The sequence below is a fragment of the Theropithecus gelada genome, chromosome 5 (genome assembly GCF_003255815.1).
Source record: "Theropithecus gelada isolate Dixy chromosome 5, Tgel_1.0, whole genome shotgun sequence".
Lineage (NCBI taxonomy): Eukaryota > Metazoa > Chordata > Mammalia > Primates > Cercopithecidae > Theropithecus > Theropithecus gelada.
Window position 1 is genome coordinate 179,324 of NC_037672.1, and position 23,513 is coordinate 202,836.

General features: G+C 41.2%; 1 pseudogene; it reads left to right on the forward strand.

Annotated features, from left to right (window-relative positions):
- Nucleotides 1-23,294, forward strand: part of LOC112625185 — a 45,556-nt pseudogene extending 22,262 nt beyond the window's left edge.
- Nucleotides 23,295-23,513: the final 219 nt, after the last annotated feature.

The window sequence follows — 23,513 nt, forward strand, 5'->3', positions numbered from 1 at the left end:
CTCCCCGAACCTAGGGTAACTTTGCAAGTGGAGGGGTCCCCAGTTCAGTTCTTGGTCGATACAGGAGCACAGCACTCGGTCCTAGTTAAAACTAATGGAAAATTATCCTCCAAGTCCTCATGGGTACAAGGGGCCACAGGAATTAAGAAATACCCCTGGACAACACAAAGAACAGTAAACCTCGGAGCCAGGAATGTAACCCATTCTTTCCTGGTCATCCCTGAGAACCCCTGTCCCCTATTAGGGAGAGACCTGCTAACTACAATGGGAGCACAGATCCATTTCCTCCCTGAGAGGCCCGTCATGACCAACTCCCAAAATCAGCCAGTGTCCGTCCTGACTATAACCCTAGAAGATGAGTACCGGCTCCACCAGGAGCGAGCGGCCCCTGACCAGGACATAGCAACCTGGCTCCAGCAATATCCAGGAGCTTGAGCGGAAATGGGGGGCTTAGGACTAGCAAAACACCGTCCTGCCTTGTTTGTTGAACTCAAGCCTGGGACAGACCCCGTTCGGGTACGTCAATACCCGATGCCCCTAGAGGCCAAAGAAAGGATTGCACCACATATTCACCAGCTCCTCGACCAAGGGATCCTTCGCCCATGTCACTCGTCCTGGAATACTCCATTGTTGCCGGTACGAAAACCTAATAGCGGAGAATACAGACCTGTACAAGACTTGAGAGAAGTCAATAAGAGGGCTATGGACATACATCCAACTGTGCCTAACCCGTACACCCTCCTGAGTACCCTAAACCCTAAACATCAATGGTACACTGTTTTAGATTTAAAAGATGCTTTCTTCAGTTTGCCTTTAGCCCCTCAGAGCCAAAAGCTCTTCGCCTTCGAGTGGACTGACCCTGAGAGGGGCATAAGTGGCCAAGTGACATGGATCAGACTGCCGCAGGGATTCAAAAACTCTCCTACCCTGTTCGATGAGGCCCTCCATGAAGACCTGGGTGAGTACCGATGCAAACACCCTGAAATAACCTTACTATAGTATGTTGATGACCTCCTGATTGCTGCCGAGACCGAAGAAGCTTGTATTCAAGGGACCAAGGGTCTCTTACAGACTCTAGGGAATCTAGGCTACCGAGCCTCGGCAAAGAAAGCTCAAATCTGTAAATCAGAAGTAACATATCTGGGGTACCTGCTAAAAGGAGGGCAGCGCTGGTTAACAGATGCTTGGAAGCAGACTGTTCTGCAGATCCCCAGGCCACAATCCACCCGACAAGTAAGGGAATTCCTGGGGTCGGCAGGATTTTGTAGACTATGAATACCTGGGTTCGCAGAGCTGGCTAAACCCTTGTATCAGGCAACACGAGGGCAGCAACAATTTAGAAGCCGAGTCGGCTTTCCAGCAGATCAAAACCGCCCTACTCTCTGCACCTGCACTGGGACTACCTGATGTCACCAAGCCCTTCCACTTATACGTGGACGACAGCAAGGGTGTCGCCAAAGTGGTAATAACTCAGAACTTAGGCCCCTGGCGGAGGCCGGTTGCCTACCTAAGAAATTAGACCCAGTGGCTGCCGGGTGGCCCCCTTGTCTCCGAATGATTGCGGCCACCACCCTGATGGTACAAGATGCTGGTAAACTTGTCATGGGTCAAGAATTACGGGTCGTTACCCCACATGCCATCAAGGGTGTACTCAGCCACCTAATCAATGGATAAGTAACGCCCGGCTCACCCACTACCAAGGACTACTACTAAATCCCCTCAGGATAACTTTCCTGCCCCCAACAACCTTAAACCCTGCCTCACTGCTGCCCAACCCGGACCTGGACGCCCCGCTCCATGATTACACCGAGATACTAGCTCAGGTGCACGGAGTTCGAGAGGACCTGCAGGACCGCCCACTTCCTGATGCTGATCTCGTCTGGTTCACTGATGGGAGCAGCTTCATACACCAAGGCCAGAGGTACGCTGGAGCGGCAGTGACTTCAGAGACTGAGGTAATCTGGGCGGAACCCCTGCCCCCGGGGACATCGGCCCAGAAGGCCGAACTGATAGCGCTCACCCAAGCTCTTACCTTAGGGGCAGGGAAGAAACTGACAGTATACACAGACAGCCGATATGCTTTTGCTACGGCTCACATACATGGGGCCATTTACAGGGAGCAAGGGTTACTAACGGCTGAAGGAAAAGAGATAAAAAACAAGCAAGAGATTCTAGCCCTGTTAACAGCCCTATGGAGACCAGAAAAATTGGCTATTGTACATTGCCCAGGGCATCATAAACCAACCACTCCAATTGCTCAAGGCAACTTTCTGGCAGACCAAACTGCAAGGGGTGTGGCAAAGGCTCCCAGCCAACTCCTTGCACTCCAGCTCCCCGGGACTTGCCATATCTCCCTGATTATTCAGAACAAGATCTCCAGTGGATCGACAAACTTCCCCTGAAACAGATCCAGAATGGGTGGTGGACTGATACTAATGACCAAACCATCCTACCAGAAAAATTAGGACAAGTGTTAGAACACATCCACCGAACCACCCACCTGGGTGCCCGGCGGATGATAGACCTGATCAGACGCTCCAAGCTCAAAATCAGACATATAGCCGAGACGGCCAGCAGCATCGTGACAAATTGCAAAGTCTGCCAGCTTAACAACGCCTACCCCCAATCCCAGGCTGCAACAGGAACAAGGCTCAGGGGAACCAGGCCTGGTATCTACTGGGAAGTAGATTTTACTGAGATAAAGCCAGGAAAATACGGGTATCGGTACTTACTTGTCTTTGTAGATACTTTTTCAGGGTGGACTGAAGCATTCCCAACCAAAAGGGAAACTGCTCAGGTTGTAGCAAAGAAAATTCTGGAAGATATCCTCCCCAGGTATGGCTTCCCCGTCCAGATAGGGTCAGATAATGGGCCGGCCTTCGTCGCTAAGGTAAGTCAGGATTTGGCTTCCATCCTTGGGGCAAATTGGAAACTACATTGCGCTTACAGGCCCCAGAGTTCAGGACAGGTAGAGAGAATGAATCAGACCTTAAAGGAGACCTTAACTAAATTGACTATGGAGACTGGTGCTAATTGGGTGGTCCTTCTCCCCTACGCTCTGTTCCGGGCCCGTAATACCCCCTACAGACTGGGCCTTACCCCTTACGAAATCATGTATGGCAGACCCCCACCCCTGGTTGCCAGCCTAAAAGATGATCTGCTCAAGTCTGAAACAGAAAATGTCTCTGAACTCTTATTTTCCCTACAAGCCTTGCAGAAAATTCATCAAGAAATCTGGCCCAAGCTGAAGGAACTATATGAGACCAGTACCCCACCGACACCCCATCCGTACCAGCCGGGAGACTGGGTCCTGGTTAAGCGACACCGACAAGAGACCCTAGAACCCAAGTGGAAGGGACCACTCCAGGTACTCCTAACCACACCCACCGCCCTGAAGGTAGAAGGCATCGCGTCGTGGATCCACTACACCCATGTCAAGCCCGTGGACCCAACCTCCGACCTTCTGGGGCCAATCACGGCGGCGGCTGAAGCACCGGCCACATGGACTGTGGACAAAGCTAAGAACAACCCCTTAAAACTCACCCTGCGCCGGCAGCATAGCTCACTGCAAACATGCAGTTAGGTAGTCTAACCCTAACGTTAGTTGCCCTAGTGGCCGCTGGGGAAAACACAAAACCAGCTCCTAATCCCTTTATCTGGAGATTCTGGCTTTATGAAAACCAAACCCACCCTGGGCAACCTCATAAGCCCGGAAAATTATTGGCCAGTGCTGATTGCCCCTCCTCAGGGTGCAATAGCCCAATTTTACTAAATTTTACTGGTTTTCAAATAGCCAAACCAATGGCACCAATAATGTGCTTTGAATTTGATCAGACTAAATACAATTGTAAACACTATTGGTGGCACCAAAATGCCGGCTGCCCTTATAACTATTGTAACATCCATAAATCCCACTATTGGGGAAAGGAAGAACAGTCAGATCCTAAGTGGCCCTTCCATTGTAGACGGGACGGGGACTTTTCATATACATGGATAGTCAAAGACCCCTGGAACTCCCGCTGGACCACGCCTCAACATGGGGCTGTATACTACTCCTCCTCCTCCACATGACCTAGCAGTCACCTCTATCTGTGGTGAGGTCTAGTGCAGGTACGGCCCCTGGTCCATGGGAATATCCAACGACAAGAAAACAGACTAACACAAGACTTACGTCCTTTCTCCTGGTTAAAATTATTACAAGAAGGATTAGAACTTGCTAATCTTACAGGACTTCACAGCTTGTCTGGCTGCTTTCTGTGTGCCACTCTAGGGCGTCCACCGCTAACCGCTGTCCCTCTGCCATGGGGATCCTCTACCTCTGCCCAAGCTAACAACCTCCAAAACCTCTCATATGCCCCTATCCCTAACGTGCCACTATACCTAAACCCCAGTCAGGAGAAGTTTCCCTACTGTTTCTCAGGAACTAATTCCAGCCTCTGCAACATCACTGCAATGCCCCCTAGTATCACCCTAAGGGCTCCACCGGGCATATTCTTCTGGTGTAATGGAACATTATCTAAGAACCTATCTGGTCCCTCTGTTACCAACCTACTGTGTCTTCCTGTCACATTAGTTCCCCGGTTGACTCTATTAACTGCCGGCGAGTTCCTGGGGTACACCGGTAACTGGACTAGTACTGCTATTCACCCAGTCCCTAGACCAAGACCTGAACGAGCCATATTTCTCCCCCTCATTGCGGGAATCTCCCTCACCTCATCCCTCATTGCAGCCGGACTGGCGGGGGGAGCCCTAGGTCACACCCTCATAGAAAGCAACAAGTTATACCAACAATTTGCCATTGCTATGGAAAAGTCGGCTGAGTCCCTTGCCTCCCTTCAGCGACAGATCACGTCCCTAGCTCAGGTAACCTTGCAGAACCAGAGGGCCCTAGACCTACTCACTGCTGAAAAAGGTGGTACATGTATGTTTCTAAAGGAAGACTGTTGTTTCTACATAAATGAATCAGGGCTTGTAGAAAACCGGGTCCAACAGTTACACAAGTTAAGCACAGAAGTAAAAACACAGCAGTTTGCTTCAGCTGCAGACCAATGGTGGAATTCCTCTATGTTTTCCCTGTTAGCCCCCTTCCTTGGACCCCTGCTAAGTCTACTATTTCTGTTTACCGTAGGACCTTGTGTTGTTAACAGAATTTTACAGTTTGTCAGGGAAAGGTTTGACACCATACAGCTCATAGTCCTCAGAGCCCATTACCAACCTGTAAACGCTGAAACAGAATCAGACTTATAAGACCCAAGATTGGCTCTAGAGGTACCTGAGAAAAGGGGGAATAAAAGAAATCAGGCACATTCCTCAGCCCCGGGCTCAACAAACAGGCCCAGTACAAACACATCCCACCATATATCTCTCAACTTCCTGAGCCCAGTACAAACACATCTCTCAACTCAGAGAATACCATATATCTCAACTTTAGAAAAACACCACCTGGAAAGTCCCCGATAAGGACACAGCCGTTTGTGGTTTTACAGAAAGCGCGGGAACCAATAGAAAACTGCTAAATGTATAACTTAAAATGTAAACCAATTGTAATGCTGTAACCAAAAGAATTCCTTTGTTCCTCTGTAACTTTACGTATCCTGTTTACATCGGGCTATAAAAAGCAAGCACTCGCATTGTTCGAGGCCCTCTTGTATGCTGTGGAATAGAGGAACCAAGTTCGAACTTGTAGTAAAGGATCCTTGCCGCTTGGCTTTGACTCTGGACTCTGGTGGTCTTCTTTGAGGAACAAACGGTCTGGGTATAACATCGGAGTCTCCTGTTAAAGCTTTTTCTTAAATATTTTAGATCTCCTATTGTGTACTTCAGCTCCAGCGTATCTAATTGGTTCTGTTTTAATGGTTTCTCTTTATTATAATTGTGATTTTGTTCATACATTGTTGCAAAAAAATTCAGTATTTTTTTTTTTTTTGCATCTCATTGAGATTCTTGAAGATAATTATTTTGAATTCTTAGCCATTTTTTAGATATGTGTTTTATTGTAAGTGGTTACTAAAGCATGTTTAGTTTCTTTTGGTGATGTTACATTTGCCTGATTCTTCATAATCTGTGATTCCTTGTTTTTATGTCCTTGCATCTGAAGGAGTAAGTATCTCTTTCAGTCATTATAGATTAGTTTGGGGTGGTAAATATTTTCTCCTATTGGATCTCTGTGCTGATGAGATTTCCAGTGAGTTTGCAGTAAGGTGCATTGGATCCAGATCACAGTGAAGTTCATGCTTGGCAAACCTGTTATTAAGGCATCAGACCATTGTGGATTCTGTCTGTTTTCTGGGAAGACTGAACTTTCTTCAGGATCTTGATCAGTAAGACTGGTGCTGAGGGAAAAAAGTCTCCAGTTATATATGCAGATGACAGAGCTGATACAATCCATGTGAGCAGGTGTGGCTTCTGCTGTGTGGCTCTTGCTGGGTTTTTGGAAATCTAACCCAGTCATTAGGTTCCTAGATGAGCAGTACTGACCCTTGAGCACGGCTGAGAGGGTGTGGAACTGATTCACAGGGCTGCTTCAGCATACACAGCTGAGATCAAAGTCTTCAGGTTTGTTTCCAGGTTCATGGCATTTCTCCCTCTAGATTCCTGGGTGAGCAGGACTGCTCCCAGACTTTAGCCGACAGGGACTGGAGATAGGTTTTAAGACAGCTTCAAGATTCACAGTGAGAATAAAGTCAGCCAGCATGCCTGGAGGGGCACATATAGTGTGCTTTTTGGCAGGTCCCAGGTTAGCAAAAACTGCTTCTGGACTTTGGTTTCATGAACTTGGAGCCAGATTATAGTGCCACATCAAGATCCACCATTAAATAAATGTTGGCAAGCCTACGTCCAGGGGCACAGATGCATGTTTCTGTCTGTGGGTTCCTGCATGTGCAGGATTTCTTCCACACCATGATAGATGTGTGCAAGGGGCTAATTCAGAGATCACAGAGAGGATCAGCATCTAAAGTCCTTTCACCTGAGACACAGGACATTATGAATCCTCCTTGGTGTCTTGGCAGATGGTGCTAGTGGCATAAACAAAACCAAATGTCCTACAGCTATATTTACAATGAGAATTAATCATACTTTATTTTGTAGCTGGGAGTATGATGGGCAAGCATGCCACTCAAGCAAGGTCATGCCCTCTCAATACAGCTCTCCTGTCTTGGGTTTATACCCTTTGACATGGATTCCAAAGTTCCCATAAAGGTTCTTTTTTCCAGGGCATAACTGCTGCATTTTTTTTATAACCATAGAAGATTTAGGTAGAGAACCTCCTATTCTGCCATCTGGCTATGTCACTCTCCTTGTATGTTTTACTTTGATATGTTCTATGTCAAGTATTTTTTATTTCAAATTCAAAGTGTCTGAAATAAAATGCTTAAATTTTCAAATTGTGGAATAAGTAAATGTAATGAAATGCCTCATTCTCATCACAGCATTTTATTAATTATTGAGATAAATTTTCTTTTACTGCTGTACCTTGAATGCCAAAGATTCAAAATGCCAGCTCTTCATAAGTACATAGTCACAGTTGAAAACTGTAAAAGATTGTTTTTATGATATTCAATATTTTAAAGGTCAGAATTTTTTATTCTTGTTTTCGACCCCATTTTAGTGGTTTGTTTTTAATCTTCATATTTGTATGGTAATTTTAAACCCTGTACCTTCGCCAGGCACAGTGGCTCATGCCTGTAATCCCAACACTTTGGGAACCCAAGGCAGGCAGATCATAAGGCCAGGAGTTCAAGACCAGCCTGACCAACGTGGAGAAACCTCTACTAAAAATACAAAATTAGCCAGGCATAGTGGCACATGCCTGTAATCCCATCTACTTGGGAGGCTGGGGCAGGAGAATCACTTGAACCCAGGAGGCAGAGGTTTCAGTGAGCTGAGATTGTGCCATCACACACGAGCCTGGGCAACAAGAGTGAAACAACGTCTCAAAACAACAGCAACAACCTCTGTACCTTTTATGACCATGTGGTGTTTAATTTGAATAAACATCATTGGGTTTCACCTCGAGCAAATTAAAAAACATATATATGAATCAGACATTTCTCTTGCCAAGAAAGTTATATATGTGGTATTTGCCTGTATAAATATTGTCCCTATGCTGTTTATAAGTTATTTCTTGGCTGGGCACGGTGGCTCACGCCTCTAATCCCAGCACTTTGGGAGGCCGAGGTGGGCGCATCACAAGGTCAGGAGATCAAGACCATCCTGGCTAACACAGCGAAACCCCATTTCTACTAAAAATACAAAAACAAAATTGGCCAGGCGTGATGGCGGGCACCTGTAGTCCCAGCTACTCAGGAGGCTGAAGCAGGAGAATGGCGTGAACCCGGGAGGTGGAGCTTGCAGTGCGCCAAGATCGCGCCACTGCACTCCAGCCTGGGTGACAGAGCAAGACTCCATCTCGAAAAAAAATAAATATTTATTTATTTACTTGGGTGTTCATCATTCTTTTCTTGTGTAGGTGAGTAATCAAAGAAACAGTGTAAAATTACGATCTATTTATTGTTTGATTATGTTATTCTGTGAGAGAAACACTTTTCTTACTTGAAGGTGATTTTTAAAGACTAACCTTTTTAGGTAGATCTAAATATTAATTGTGATGAAAAACATGAAAATGCCAGGGAAAAGAGAGATCAGACTGTTACTGTGTCTATATAGTAAAGGAAGACATAAGAAACTCCATTTTGATCTGTATTTTGAACAGTTGTTTTGCCTTGAGATGCTGTTAATCTGTAACTTTAGCCCCAACCCTGTGCTCACAAAAACATGCTGTATGGAATCAAGGTTTAAGGGATCTCGGGCTGCGCAGGCTGTGCCTTGTTAACAGTATTTTACAGGCCATGTGCTTGGTAAAAGTCATCACCATTCTCCATTCTCTATTAACCAAGGGCACAGTGCATTGCAGAAAGCTGCAAGGACCTCTGCTCAAGAAAGCCTGGGTATTGTTCAAGGTTTCCCCCACTGAGACAGCCTGAGATATGGCCTGGTGGGAAGGGAAAGACCTGACCATCCCCCAGCCCGACACCCATAAAGGGTCTGTGCTGAGGAGGATTAGTAAAAGAGGAAGGCCTCCATCTCCTGCATGCCCCAGGAACGGAATGTTTCAGTGTAAAACCCAATCATACATTTGTTCTATTCTGAGATAGGAGAAAACCGCCCTGTGGCTGGAGGCGAGAGATGCTGGCAGCAATGCTGCTCTGTTATTCTTTGCTACACTGAGATGTTTGGATGGAGAGAAGCATAAATCTGTCCTATGTGCACATCCAGGCATAGTACCTCCCCTTGAACTTACTTGTGACACAGATTCTTTTGCTCAAATGTTTTCTTGCTGACCTTCTCCCAACTGTCACCCTGTTTTCCTGCCACATTCCCCTCACCGAGATAGTGAAAATAGTAATTTATAAATACTGAGGAAACTCGGAGACCAGTGCCAGTGCAGGTCCTCCGTATGCTGAGCACCGGTCTCCTGGGCCCACCGTTCTTTCTCTATACTTTGTCTCTGTCTTATTTCTTTTCTCAGTCTCTCTTACCACCTGATGAGAAATACCCACAGGTGTGGAGGGGCAGGCCACCCCTTCGCCTGCCGCCCAACATGGGTGCCTTTCTCTAGGGTGAAGGTATGCTAAGAATGTGACCATTGAGGACAAGTCAAGGAGAGATTCCTGAGGACATCCACTGTCAGCCTTGCGGTAAGCTGGTGCGCGGAGGAACCCAGGGTAACAATGGGACAAACTGAAAGTAAATACGCATCTTATCTCAGCTTCATTAAAATTCTTTTAAGAAGAGGGGGAGTTAGAGCTTCTACAGAAAATCTAATTATGCTATTTCAAACAATAGAACAATTCTGCCCATGGTTTCCAGAACAGGGAACTTTAGATCTAAAAGATTGGGGGAAAAGATGGCAAAAAATTAAAACAAGCAAATAGGGAAGGTAAAATCCCACTTGCAGTATGGAATGATTGGGCCATTATTAAAGCAGGTTTAGAACTGTTTCAAACAAGAGAAGATAGCGTTTCAGTTTCTGATGCCCCTGAAAGCTGTGTAATAGATTGTGAAGAAGAGGCAGGGACAGAGTTCAAGAAAGGAATGAAAAGTTCACATTGTAAAAATGTAGCAGAGTCTGTAATGGGCCAGTCAATGCAAAATGTTGACTACAGTCAATTACAGGAGGTAATATATCCTGAATCATCAAATCATCAAAACTGGGGGAAGGAGATCCAGAATCATTGGGGCCATCAGAGCCTAAACGACAATGGCCATCAACTCTTCCTCCCATGGTTCAGATGTCTGTAACATTACAACCTCAAATGCAGGTTAGACAAGTACAAACTCCAAGACAATATCAAGTAGAAAAGGATAGTCTCTATCCCAGCAATGCCAATCCAGACACGGTATCCACAATATCAGCCAGTAGAAAATAAGACCTGACTGCTGGTAGTTTATCAATATCGGCCGCCAGCCAAGCTTCAGTGTTGGCCGCCTCCAGAGGTTCAATACAGACCTCAAGCAGCGTGTCCCATGCCAAATAGCATGGCACCATACCAGCAACCCATGACGGTGGCGCTTGATCCTACAGCACCACCTCGTGGATAATATAGCACACTGCATGAAATCATTGATAAAGCCAGAAAACGGAGATCTTGAGGCATGGCAGTTCCTGGTAAGTTAACAACCGGTACCGCCCGGGGAAGAGACTCAAGTAGGAGCGCCTACCCGAGCTGAGGCTAGATATAAATCTTTCACCATGAAAATGTTAAAAAAATGAAGAAAGGAATTACAAACAATATGGACCCAACTCACCTTACATGAGAACATTATTAGATTCCATTGCTCATGGAAATAGATTTATTCCTTATGATTGGGAAATTTTGACTAAATCTTCCATTTCACCCTCTCAGTTTCTACAGTTTAAAACCTGGTGGATTGATGGAGTGCAGTACAAGAACAGGTATGAAAAAATCAGGCTACTAATCCCACTGTTAATATAGATGTAGACCAATTGTTAGGAACAGGTCCAAATTGGAGTACCATTAACCAAAAATCAGTAATGCAGAATGAGGCTATTGAACAAGTAAGGGCTATTCGCCTCAGGGCCTAGGAAAAAATTCAGGACCCAGGAACCGCCTGCTCTTCTTTTAATTCAATTAGACAAGGCTCTAAAGAGCCATATCCTGACTTTGTGGCAAGATTGCAAAATGCTGCTCAAAAATCTATTACAGAAGATAATGCCCAAAAAGTTATTGTAGAATTAATGGCCTATCAAATGCAAATCCAGAATGTCAATCGGCCATAAAGCCATTAAAAGGAAAAGTTCCAGCAGGAGTTGATGTAATTACAGAATTTGTGAAGGCTTGTGATGGGGTTGGAGAAGCTATGCATAAGGCAATGCTAATGGCTCAAGCAATGACGGGGGGTCACTTTAGCAGGACAAGTTAGAACATTTGGGGAAAGTGTTATAATTGTGGTCAAATCGGTCATCTAAAAAGGAACTGCCCAGTCCTAAATGAACAGAATATAGTATGTCAAGCTATTACAGCAAAAAATAAAGAGCCACCTGGCCTGTGTCCAAGATGTGGAAAAGAAAACCATTGGGCTAATCAATGACAGAAAAGTTTGATAAAAATCAGCAACCATTGTTGGGAAACAGGAAGAGGGGCCAGTCTCAGGCCCCACAACAAACCGGTGCATTCCCAATTCAGCCGTTTGTTCCTCAGGGTTTTCAGGGACAACAACCCCCACCCCCACCCCGCAGCACAACAGTAGATTTATGTTCCACTCAAATAGTCTCTTCACTCCCTGGAGAGCTCCAACGAAAGATTCCTACAGGAGTATATGGCCCACTGCCAGAAGGGACGGTAGACCTTATTTTAGGGAGATCGAGTCTAAATTTGAAGGGAGTCCAAATTCATACTGGGGTAATTGATTCAGATTATAAAGGGGAAATTAAGTTAGTGATCAGCTCCACTGTTCCCTGGAGTGACGATCCAAGTGATAGAATTGCTCAAACACTGCCTTTGCCTTATATTACAATTGGGGAAAAGAAAACAGAAAGAACAGGAGGGTTTAGAAGTATCAACCCTGCTGGAAAAGCTGCTTCTTGGGATAATCCCATCTCAGAGGATAGACCCATGTGTACAGTCACTATTCAGGAAAAGCAGTTTGAAGGATTAGTGGATACCAGGGCTGATGTCTCTATAATCACCTAAAATCAATGGATGGCCAAAAAATTGGCCTAAACAAAACCCTGTTACAGGATTTGTTGGCATAGGCACTGAAGGGGTGGCCTGCCCCTCCACACCTGTGGGTGTTTCTCGTTAGGTGGAACGAGACTTGAGAAAAGAAATGAGACACAGAGACAAAGTATAGAGAAAGAAAAGGTGGGCCCAGGGGACCGGAGCTCAGCATACAGAGGCCCCACGCCAGCACTGGTCTCTTGAGTTCCACTGACCATTATCTTTACCATCTTAGAAAAAGGGAAGTGGCAGGATAATAGGATCATCGTAGGGAGAAGGTCAGCAGTAAGACATATGAATAAAGATCTCTGTGACCTGAGTAAGTTTAAGGAAAAGTGCTGTGCCTTGATATGCATACGCAAACATCTCCATAAACCTTTTTAGTGCATAAAGAGCAGCATTGCCGCTAGCACATCCCACCTTCAGCCCTAAGGCGGTTTTCTCCTTTCTCAGTAAACAGAACATACAATCCTCCATCGCCCACGGACCAGAAGGAGACAGATGCTTTTCTCTATCTCAACTGCCAAGAGGCCTTCTTTCCTCTTATACTAGTCCTCCTCAGCACAGACCCTTCACGGGTGTCAGGCTGGGGAATGATCTTTCCCTTCCCACGAGGCCATGTTTCAGACTATCACATGGGGAGAGACCTTGGACAATACCTAGTTTTCCTGGGCAGAGGTCCCTGTGACCTTCTGCAGTGTATGTGTCCCTGGGTAGTTGAGATTAAGAGAACGGTGATGACTTTTAACCAGCAAGCTGCCTTCAGGCACTTGTTTAACAAAGCACACCCTGCACAGCCCAAATCTGTTAAACCTTGAGTCACCACAGCACATGTCTCTTACAAGGACAAGGCTGGGGGTAGGGTCACAGATTAACAGCATCTCAAATACAGAACAAAATGGAGTCTCTTATGTCTACTTCTTTCTCTATAGACCCAGTAACAGTCTGATCTCTCTTTTCCCCACAAGGCACTACCTCAGAAGTGTATCAAAGTACCATGATTTTACCTTGTCTAGGACCTGATAAGAAAGTACAGTTCAACCTATGATCACTTCTATTCCAATCAATTTATGGGGCCGAGACTTGTTACAACAATGCTATGCAGAGATTACTATCCCAGTCTCCCTACACAGTCCCGTGAGTCAAAAAATGAGTAAAATGGGATATCTCCCTAAAAAGGGGCTAGGGAAGAATGGAGACGCCATTAAAGTCCCAATTGAGGCTGAGGGAAATCAAGAAAGAAAAGGAATAGGGTATCATTTTTAGGAGTGGCCACTGTAGAGCCTCCAAAACCCATTCCATTAACTTGGAAAACAGAAAAACATGTATGGATAAATCAGTGGCCGCTACCGAAACAAAAGCTGGAGGCTTTACACTTATTAGCAAAGGAACAATTAGAAAAGGGACATATTGAGCCGTCATTTCTGCCTTGGAATTCTCCTGGTTGTAATTTAGAAAAAATCCAGCAGATGGTGCATGCTGACCGACTTAACAGCTGTTAATACTGTAATTCAACCCATGGGGGCTCTCCAACCCAGGTTGCCCTATCCAGCCATGATCCCCAAAGGTTGGCCTTTAATTATAATTGATCTAAAGGATTGCTTTTTTACCATTCCTCTGGCAAAACAGGATTTTGAAAAATTTGCTTTTACTATACCAGCCACAAATAATAAAGAACCAGCCACCAGGTTTCAGTGGAAAGCGTTGCCTCAGGGAATGCTTAATAGTCCAACTATTTGTCAGACTTTTGCAGCTCAAGCTCTTCAACCAGTTAGAGACAGGTTTTCAGACTATTATGTCATTCATTATGTTGATGATATTTTGTGTGCTGCAGAAACGAGAGACAAATTAATTGACTGTTACACATTTCTGCAGACAGAGGTTGCCAACCCAGGACTGACAGTAGCATCTGGTAAGATTCAAACCTCTATTCCTTTGGGGATGCAGGTAGAGAAAAGGAAAATTAAACCACAAAAAAATAGAAATAAGAAAAAACACACTAAAACATTAAAAGGGTTTCCTTTTTTTTTTTTTTTTTTTGAGATGGAGTCTCGCTCTTGTCACCCAGGCTGGAGTGCAGTGGCATGATCTTGGCTCACTGCAAAAACATTAAATGACTTTCAAAAAGTTGCTAGGAGATATTAATTTCGGCCAACTCTAGGCATCCCTACTTATGCCATGTCAAATTTGTTCTCTATCTTAAGAGGGGATCCGAAATTGAATAGTAAAAGAACATTAACTCCAGAGGCAACTTAAAAAATTAGTTGAAGAAAAAATTCGGTCAGCACAAGTAAATAGATCACCTGGCCCCACTCCAACTTTTGATTTTTGCTACTGCACATTCTCCAACAGACATCATTGTTCAAAATGCAGATCAAAATGCAGTTTCTTACGTCTTCCTTTTCTACATAGACACAGTTAACAGTCTGATCTCTCTTACTTTTCCCTACATTAAACATTTTCAAGTGTACAGTCTAGTGGTATTAAGTACGTTTACTTTTTTTTGCAATGGATCTCTAGATTATCTTACAAAAGTAAAATTTAATACGTTATAAACAATAAACTGCCCTTTTTTCCTTTTTTCTTCAACTACCGAAGAACACCGTTTTACTTCCTGTTTCTATAATTTTGGCTGATTTCCATATTCTTGTTAGTGTAATTATATAATGTCTGTTTCTTTTTGACTATTTTATATAATGTAATGTTCTCAGGCTTTGGTTTTGTAAAATGTGTCAGAATATCTTTCTGTTTTAAATGAAATATTTCATTGTATGTATATGTCACATTTTAAAAATCTAATACTGATCTCTAAAGGGACATTTGTTTTGTTTCCAGGAATTGTCCTGTGTAAATAATAATGAAGAAAATGCATATGTAAATATCTATTTAAAGTCCTGCTTTAAATATTCTTGGAATAGTTTGGATACAGTGATGTAGTACTATGTGTATGTCCATATTTTTGTTTACTGAGCCTTTGATGTCATATCCAAAAAGCGATTGCTAAGAACAGTTGCATGAAACCTTCACCATCTATGTTTTTATTACATTCCACATATGTGTAAGATCATGTGGAATTTGTCTCAGTGTATCTGGTTTATTTCTGTAACATATGATCTAGCAATTTGAATTCTTTTTTTCTTACATGGTCATCAATGTTTTATTGTCTTAGAATTAAAAAAAACATCTTACGATGTTTATTGCTTAAATATATGTCACCCTATGATACATTTTTTTCTGTAATAGCTGTACTAACTTACAATCTTACCAGCCTTATATGTTAACTTTTCTGTACATTCTAACAATTTTTTTTGCCTTTCTAATTAGTCACTCTTAACTGCAGTGAAGTCGTATCTTATTGTGGCTTTGATTTGCATATCTCATAATTAGTGATGTTGAGCATCTTTGCATGTTCTTCTTGGCCTTTTGTATTTCTTGTTTTGAAAAATGCCTCTTAGTCCAGGCACAGTGGCTCATGCCTGTAATCCCAGCACTTTGGGAGGCTGAGTTGGGCGGATCACCTGAGGTCAGGAGTTCAAGAGCAGCCTGGCCAACATGGTGAAACCCCTTCTCTACTAGCTATGCATAGTGGCAGGCACCTGTAATCCCACCTACTCAGGGGGCTGAGGCAGGAGAATCGCTTGTACTCAGGAGGCGAAGGTTGCAGTGAGCTATCGGGGAACCAGCCCCCAATATTTCAACATAGGTTCTTTTCTGTTTTCCCTAAGTGTCAGCCAGTCTGAGAAATAAAAGGAAAGAGTACAAAAGAGAGAAATTTTAAAGCTGGGTGTCCAGGGGAGACATCACATGTCGGCAGGTTGCATGATGCCCCCTGCAAGCTGCAAAACTAGCAAGTTTTTATTAGCGATTTTCAAAGGGGAGGGAATGTACAAATAGAGTGTGGGTCACAGAGATCACATGCTTCAAAGGCAATAAAACATCACAAGGCAGATGGGCAAGGCAAGGTCACAAGGCCGGGGCAAAACTAGAATTGCTGATGAAGTTTATTGTCCCACTGTGCACGTGTTGTCATTGATTAACATCTTAACAGGAATCAGGGTTCAAGAGCAGAGAACCAGTCTTGACTAGAATTCGCAGGGCTGGAATTTCCTAATCCTAGCAAGCCTGGGGGTGCTGTGGGAGACCAGGGCATGTTTCATCCCTATCTACAACTGCATAAGGCAGACACTCCTAGAGTGGCCATTTTAGAGGCCTCCCCCTGGGAATGCATTCTTTTTCCAGGACTGTTAATTAATATTCCTTACTGGGGAAAGAATTCAGCAATATTTCTCTTGCCCGTTTTCAGCAATAAGAGAAATACGACTCTATCATGCCCGGCTCCCAGGCATGGTTATCTCCCTTGTTCCCTGAACATCACTGTTACCTGTTCTTTTTTCAAGGTGCCCAGATTTCATATTTTTCAAACACACATGCTTTATGAACATTTGTGCAGTTAACGCAATCATCACAGGGTCCTGAGTCGACACACATCCTCAGCTTACAAAGATGACAGGATTAAGAGATTAAAGACAGGCATAGGAAATTATAGGAGTATTGATTGGGGAAGTGATAAATGTCCATGAAATCTTCACAATTTATGTTTAGAGACTGCAGTAAAGACGGGAGTAAGAAATTATAAAAGTATTAATTAGGGGAACTAATAAATTTCCATGAAATATTCACAATTTATATTATTCTGCCATGGCTTCAGCCAGTCTCTCCATTCGGGGTCCCTGACTTCCTGCAACAGTGAGCCTAGACAGCATCATTGCACTCCAGCCCGGGCAACAAGAGTGAAACTCCATCTCAAAAGAAAGAAAAATGTCTCTTCCCTATTTTCAAATTATGTGTTATATTTGTTGTTAAGTTTGTTATATATTCTGTAAGTTTTCCTCTCGTCATGTATATTTTGCAAATATTTTCTTTCATTCTATAGATTCTCTCTTTGCTCTGTTGTTTTCTTTGCTGTGCAAAGCATTCTTAGTTTGTTGTAATCCCATTTGCATATTTTTGTGTATGTTTTGAAGTCTTACTTAAAAATTCTTTGTTCTGCAATATGTCGTAAAGCATTCCTCTATGTTTACTTCAAATAGCTTTATAGGTTTAGGTTTCCTATTTAAATATTTGTGATTGAGTTTATATCATAAGAGGTAGGGGCTTAGTTTCTTTTTTTTATATGTAGATAATCAATTTTTCTAGCACCATTTATTGAAAAGACAGTCTTATTCCAAATGCGTGTTCTGGACATCTTTGTTGAAAATCACGTGGCTCTAGGTTCACGAATTTATTACTGGGCTCACTGGATACTTTGACCTGTTTATCTGTTTTTATGTCAGTATCATCCTGTTTTGCTCATTATAATTTTATAGTATGTTTTACAGCCAGGTAATGAGATGCTTCCAGCTTTGTTCTTTTTGCTCAGGATTACTTTTGCCATTTGTGGGTCTTTGGTGGTTCCCCATAAATTTTAAGCTTTTTTTTTTTCCATTTCTGTGAAAAAACTCTGGTATTTTGGTAGAGATTACATAATCTGTAGATCACCTTGGATAACATAGCCACTTTTATATTTTTTCAATTCATAAGCAAAAAAATCTCAATTTCTCATGTCTTTTTCAGTTTTTTATAGGTATTATAATAATTTTCAGTGTAGAGAGTGTTTACCTTTTTAATTAGGTTTGCTGCTAGACATCTAGACATCTTTATTTTTATTGTGTATGCAGAAGGAGTATTTGGCAAAATTCAACGTTCAACATGCCTTTAAGAAACTCAACAAATTAGGTATAGATGGTATGTACCTCAACACAATAAAGTCCATGTATGACGAATCAATGACTGATGTCATCCTAAACAGGAAAGAGCAGAGCACTTTTTTTCTGACATCTCGGACAAGACAAGGATGCTTTCATTATGTATGACAATATTCAGCTGTGTACGCCATAAGACTGTGGAGCATGGCTGGGCATGGTGGCTCACACTTGTAATCCCAGCGCTTTGGAGTGCTGCAGTGGGTGGATCACTTGATGTTAGGAGTTCAAGACCACCCTGGCCAACATGGTGAAATCCTGTCTCTACTAAAAATACAAAAATTAGCCAGGTGTGATGGTGAGCACCTGTAATCCCAGCTAGTCAGGAGGCTGAGGCAGGAGAATAACTTGAACCCGGGAGGCGAAGGTTGCAGTGAGCCAAGATCCTGCCACGGCACTCCAGCCTGGGTGACAGAGCAAGACATCATCTCAAAAAATAAAAATAAAAAATAAAAAGACTATGGAGCACAAGTCAAATATGGATCAGTTATATGTCTATTTCTATTATAAGAATCTCTGTGTTTATCTATATGGATATTGTTCCTGTAGTGTTTATGAGTTGTATACTTGTTCAGTTTATGTGTATACAATGGTGGTTTTACCCTGCCTAGCTGAGTAGTCCTTGAAATTCTCCTAATTTTATCCTCTATTTATTTGTAAATCTATGTTTCTGTGTGTGTGGGAGAAACACTTGTGATTTGAAGATTTCAAAAACTGTCATACTTCTGTGTCTATTTTAGATATTTTAATTGTCAAAACACAAACTTTACCATCTTAAATCTTTTTAAATATTGAGTTCAGTCATATTAATTATATTGACATTGTTATGTACTATATCTTTAGAATATGTTTATCTTGCAAAGCCAACACTCAAAACACATTAAACAACTAACTACATTTTCTGTTTTCTGGTCCTTTACAAAAACAATTCTGTTTTCTATTTTAGAGTCAAACTGCTTTAGATATCTCATGTGAGTTGATTCACACAGTTTGTGTCTTCATGGCTGACTTATTTCATGTCACACAATGTCATCAAGATTTATCTGAGTTTTTTGCTCTTTACAAACTGAGTATTTCATTATTTTAATATTACAAATTTATCCATTCATTTGGTGAGAAATTTGCATTGCTTTCATTTATTTGCTTTCAGTAACAGTACTACAATAATTATGATGTGTGACAGTGTATATTTATGCCGGATTTTATTTTATTAATCTAGCTGTTCAGCTTTATACCCATATCAAATTGTTTTAATTCTTTTGCTTTGTATGTGCTTTGAAATCATGAGCTGTAGTGCCTCCAACGTTTTTTTTAATTGTTGGGTGCTTTATTGTCCCTTGAAATTCTATATAACTTTGGGGTTGCTGTTTCTATTTCTGCAAGAAATTGATTAGAAATTTGACAGGGATTTCGTTTAATCTGTAGATTACATTGAGCAGTCTAGACATCTTCATAATATTTCAAAATTTGAACAAGAGCATGCTGAAGACTGTATTTTTTAATTTCTATAAATATGTCAGTGTTAGTTTTCTTTTATTAATTTCTACTCTCATTCCAGTTTGGTCATTAAAAGCTATCTGTAACATTTCTATTTAAAAACAAATTTTAAGACATTTTTTGTGGCCTAACAGGTGGTTTTTATCAAGGAGAACATTGTATGAGCTGTTGAGAAGTGTGTATATCCTGCTGTTGTTGAGGAGTATTCTCTACGGTTCTCTTAGGCATAACTGCCACATACTGCTTCATGTCTTCTGTTTTCTTATGAATATTCTTTTTTGATTATTCATTACAGAAATTGGGGTATTGAAATATTCTACTACAGGCCAAGCGCGGTGGCTCACACCTGTAATCCCAGCACTCTGGGAGGCCAAGGTGGGCGGATCACAAGGTCAGGAGATTGAGACCATCCTGGCTAACATGGTGAAACTCCATCTCTACTAAAAATACAAAAAATTAGCCAGGCATGTTGGCAGGCGCCTGTAGTGTCAGCTACTTGGGAGGCTGAGGCAGGAGAATGGTGAGAACCCGGCACGCAGAGCTTGCAGTGAGCCAAGATCACGACACTGCACTCCAGCCTAGGTGACAGAGCGTGAGACTCCATCTCAAAAAAAATCTACTATAATTATATTGCTTTCTCTGTCTTGCTCTGTCAGTGCTTGATTTTTATATTTGGAACCCTAATGTGACACTGACACACACACATACACAATTTATATATGTATATACACATTTGTCATGGGTTCACAGTAAACGAACCTTTTTATTGTTGTTTAATGTCCTTCTTGGTCTCTTGTGCTTTTAAAGTATATTTTATGAAATACTACAGTTTTGACTTAAGATGTACTTTGCATAAGATAATCTTGACCTCTTTTTTTTGGTTATTTGCATGAAATGTTTTCTTTCATCTTGCCTTTTTCAGTCTCCTTTAATCATTAGATCTCAAGTGATTCTTGTTGAAAAGCAAGTTGGATCTTGCTTTTTAATTTTTTAAATCCCTTTATTTGGTGGCATCTATTTTGAATCGAAAGTTTACTTCAAAAATACTTAAATAATTTGCTTAATTAGAAAGACGTGGTCATCTTTTAATTGTTTTACTTGATTATTTCCTTTCTCTGTCTTCCTTTGTGTCTTTTCTATTTTTATATTGATAGGACTTCTTATACTTTTGTGTATCTATACAGATACTTTGTGGTATCTTGGGAATTACATAAAATTTCATAAAGTTAAAATCATATATCTTAAACTGGTAAGAACTTCATTTGCATTTGAACATTCTTCTTCATACATTTGCCCTCAACTTTGTTACTGATGTATCATATTTTATGTTGTATATTAACAGATTAAGTTTGATTATTTTTATGCTTTTATCTTTAAAACTTTAGAGAATTAAAATGTTTTCTGCAATATTATAATGGTACAGAACCTTATATTTGTATATGTGCATATCTTTTTCAGAAAGTTATATATTTTCATATGATCATGTTTTGTTTTCTTGCATTGTTATTTCCAGTGGAAGATACTTTCTTCAGAAATTTTTTTTTAAGGGAGATGTGCTAATACACTTTTTCAGCATTTGGTTATTTTGAAAGGTCTTTCCCTTTTTTTCATTTTTAAGACAGTTTTGCTGGGTTGTATTATTCCCACTTAGAAGCTATTTTTCTTTCAGCACTTTTTATCACAATTCCTTCTGGTCTGAAAAAAATTTATTGACAGATTTACTGGTTATCTCATAAGACCACACTTATAAATGACACATCACTTTTATCTCGCAGCTCCTAAGATTCTCTTCCTGTCTTTGACTTTTGAAACTTTGCTTATATATGTGCCTTGTTATAAATCTGTGTGTGTGTATCCTAGTTGAAGTCTGTTGAGCTTCTTAATTTCTTATATCCTTTTTTTACTTCTGAAAATTTCTCAGTCATTATTTTTGTATTTTTCACCTCCATGATGTCTGTTATTTATGTTTTTAATGTTTTCATTGATTCTCATTTTTCTGATTTTATTTAGTTTTATGTATTCCCATTTAGTTCACTGAGAATTATTCAGGTTAAATTTTAAAAATTTGCACATCTTCATTTTTTATGGTTGTTTTCTGAAAACCTTTAAATTTTTTCATTTGGCCATGTCACCCTAATATTTTGTATGCATTGTAATATTTGCTTGTTATTTGAAGATTAACAAAAAGCTATTTGTCACAATCTTTACAATGTTGCTTTGTCCTGCCATAGTCTGAAACCAATTGTCTTTGATAGAGATTATGGGAGCCGCCCATACATGTTTTATGGATGTGTCTTGTCTGGAATTTCATGTTTTTCAGTTAAAAGGGTTTGCTCATATTTCTTCTTAACAGTGTGTAATCACTTGCTCTACCTACTTTCTGTATTTAACACTGCAGTCTGCTCCTGAAACATTTACAGTTTGTCTCAGCAAACCCAAGCTGTCCTTTCCAAGTATACCACTGTTTCTTTCAGCACTGTATTACTGGAGACAGGAACTAGATTTTGAAAAGACCACCAAAAGCCAGAAGTTAAGAATATGTGCATTAGTATTTTTCTTCTTTTTAAAGACAGAAACCGGTAATTGGCAGTTTACTCCTAAAGACATAATGCTATATTGGGGAGGAGGAAGAGCTGTGTAAATGTAACAAATTTTCCTTTCTGTTCTATGTGGGCTCTTGGCGTTGTTCTTACCTGAGGCATTACATAAAATTAACTCATTTAGAGATTTTGCACAAAAGCATTTTGATCAGTATATGTTTGTTACATGTATATGTCTGTGAAGGAATTATGGCCTGTGGTATTTTGTTGTACCATCTTACTAATGTACTTTGTATAAGTTTACATATTAGATTTGTAAAGTAAGTATATTCATATGCAAAGTATATTCATATGAATCTAGTAAGTGGGATAATTTGTTATTTTTCTTTCAGGTGTGTGTTCTCATTTTACCTGAGACCTTTGGCCAGCGCAGGGCAAAGAAGATTCGTTCACAAATTTCTACTGAGAAGATATGAGAAATGTGGACAGAAGAATTTACAATTAAGGAAGGGCTGTAAAAGTGTGAATAAGAGTAAGGTGCAGAAAGGAGGTTATAATGGACTTTACCAATGCTTGTCAACTACCCAAAGCAAAATAATTCAATGTAATACATGTGTCAAAGTTTTTCATAAATTTTCAAATTCAAACAAACATAAGACATAAACATAAGAAATCATTTAAATGTAAAAAATGTGGCAGTAATTTCCCAAGTTCCTCCAACTAAATTAACATAACGGAATACATGCTGGAGGGATACAAATGTGAAGAATGTGGCAAAATCTTCACCTCATCCTCAAACTTTGACAAACATAACGATTCATACCAGAGAGAAACCCTACACATGTGAAGAATGTGGCAAAGCCTTTAATAGGTCCACAACCCTTTTCTAAACGTAAGAGAAATCATACTGGAGAGAAACTCTACACATGTGAACAATGTGGCAAAGCCTTTAGACGGTCTGCAACACTGAACATAAGAAAATTCATACTGGAGAGAAATCCTACAAATGTGAAGAATGTGGCAAGGCCTTTTATAGATATTCACACCTTACTAAACATAAGAGAATTCATTCTGGGCAAAAACCCTACACATGTGAAGAATGTGGCAAAGCCTTTAGACAGTACTCTGCACTGAATGAACATAAGAAAACTCATACTGGAGAGAACCCCTACAAATGTAAATATGCAAAGCCTTTAGACGGTCCAGAAGCCTGAATGAATATACAAATATTCATACTGGGGAGAAACCCTACACATGTGAAGAATGTGGCAAAGATTTTACTTGGTCCTCAACCCTTACTGTACACCAGAGAATTCATACAGGTGAGAAACATAGTTGATAACATAGTTGAATGACATTTCTAGTAATATGTTTCCTTTGGCTTTGAACAGCAAATACATTGAAGAATATTGTTCCATGTTCTTTTTATTTAA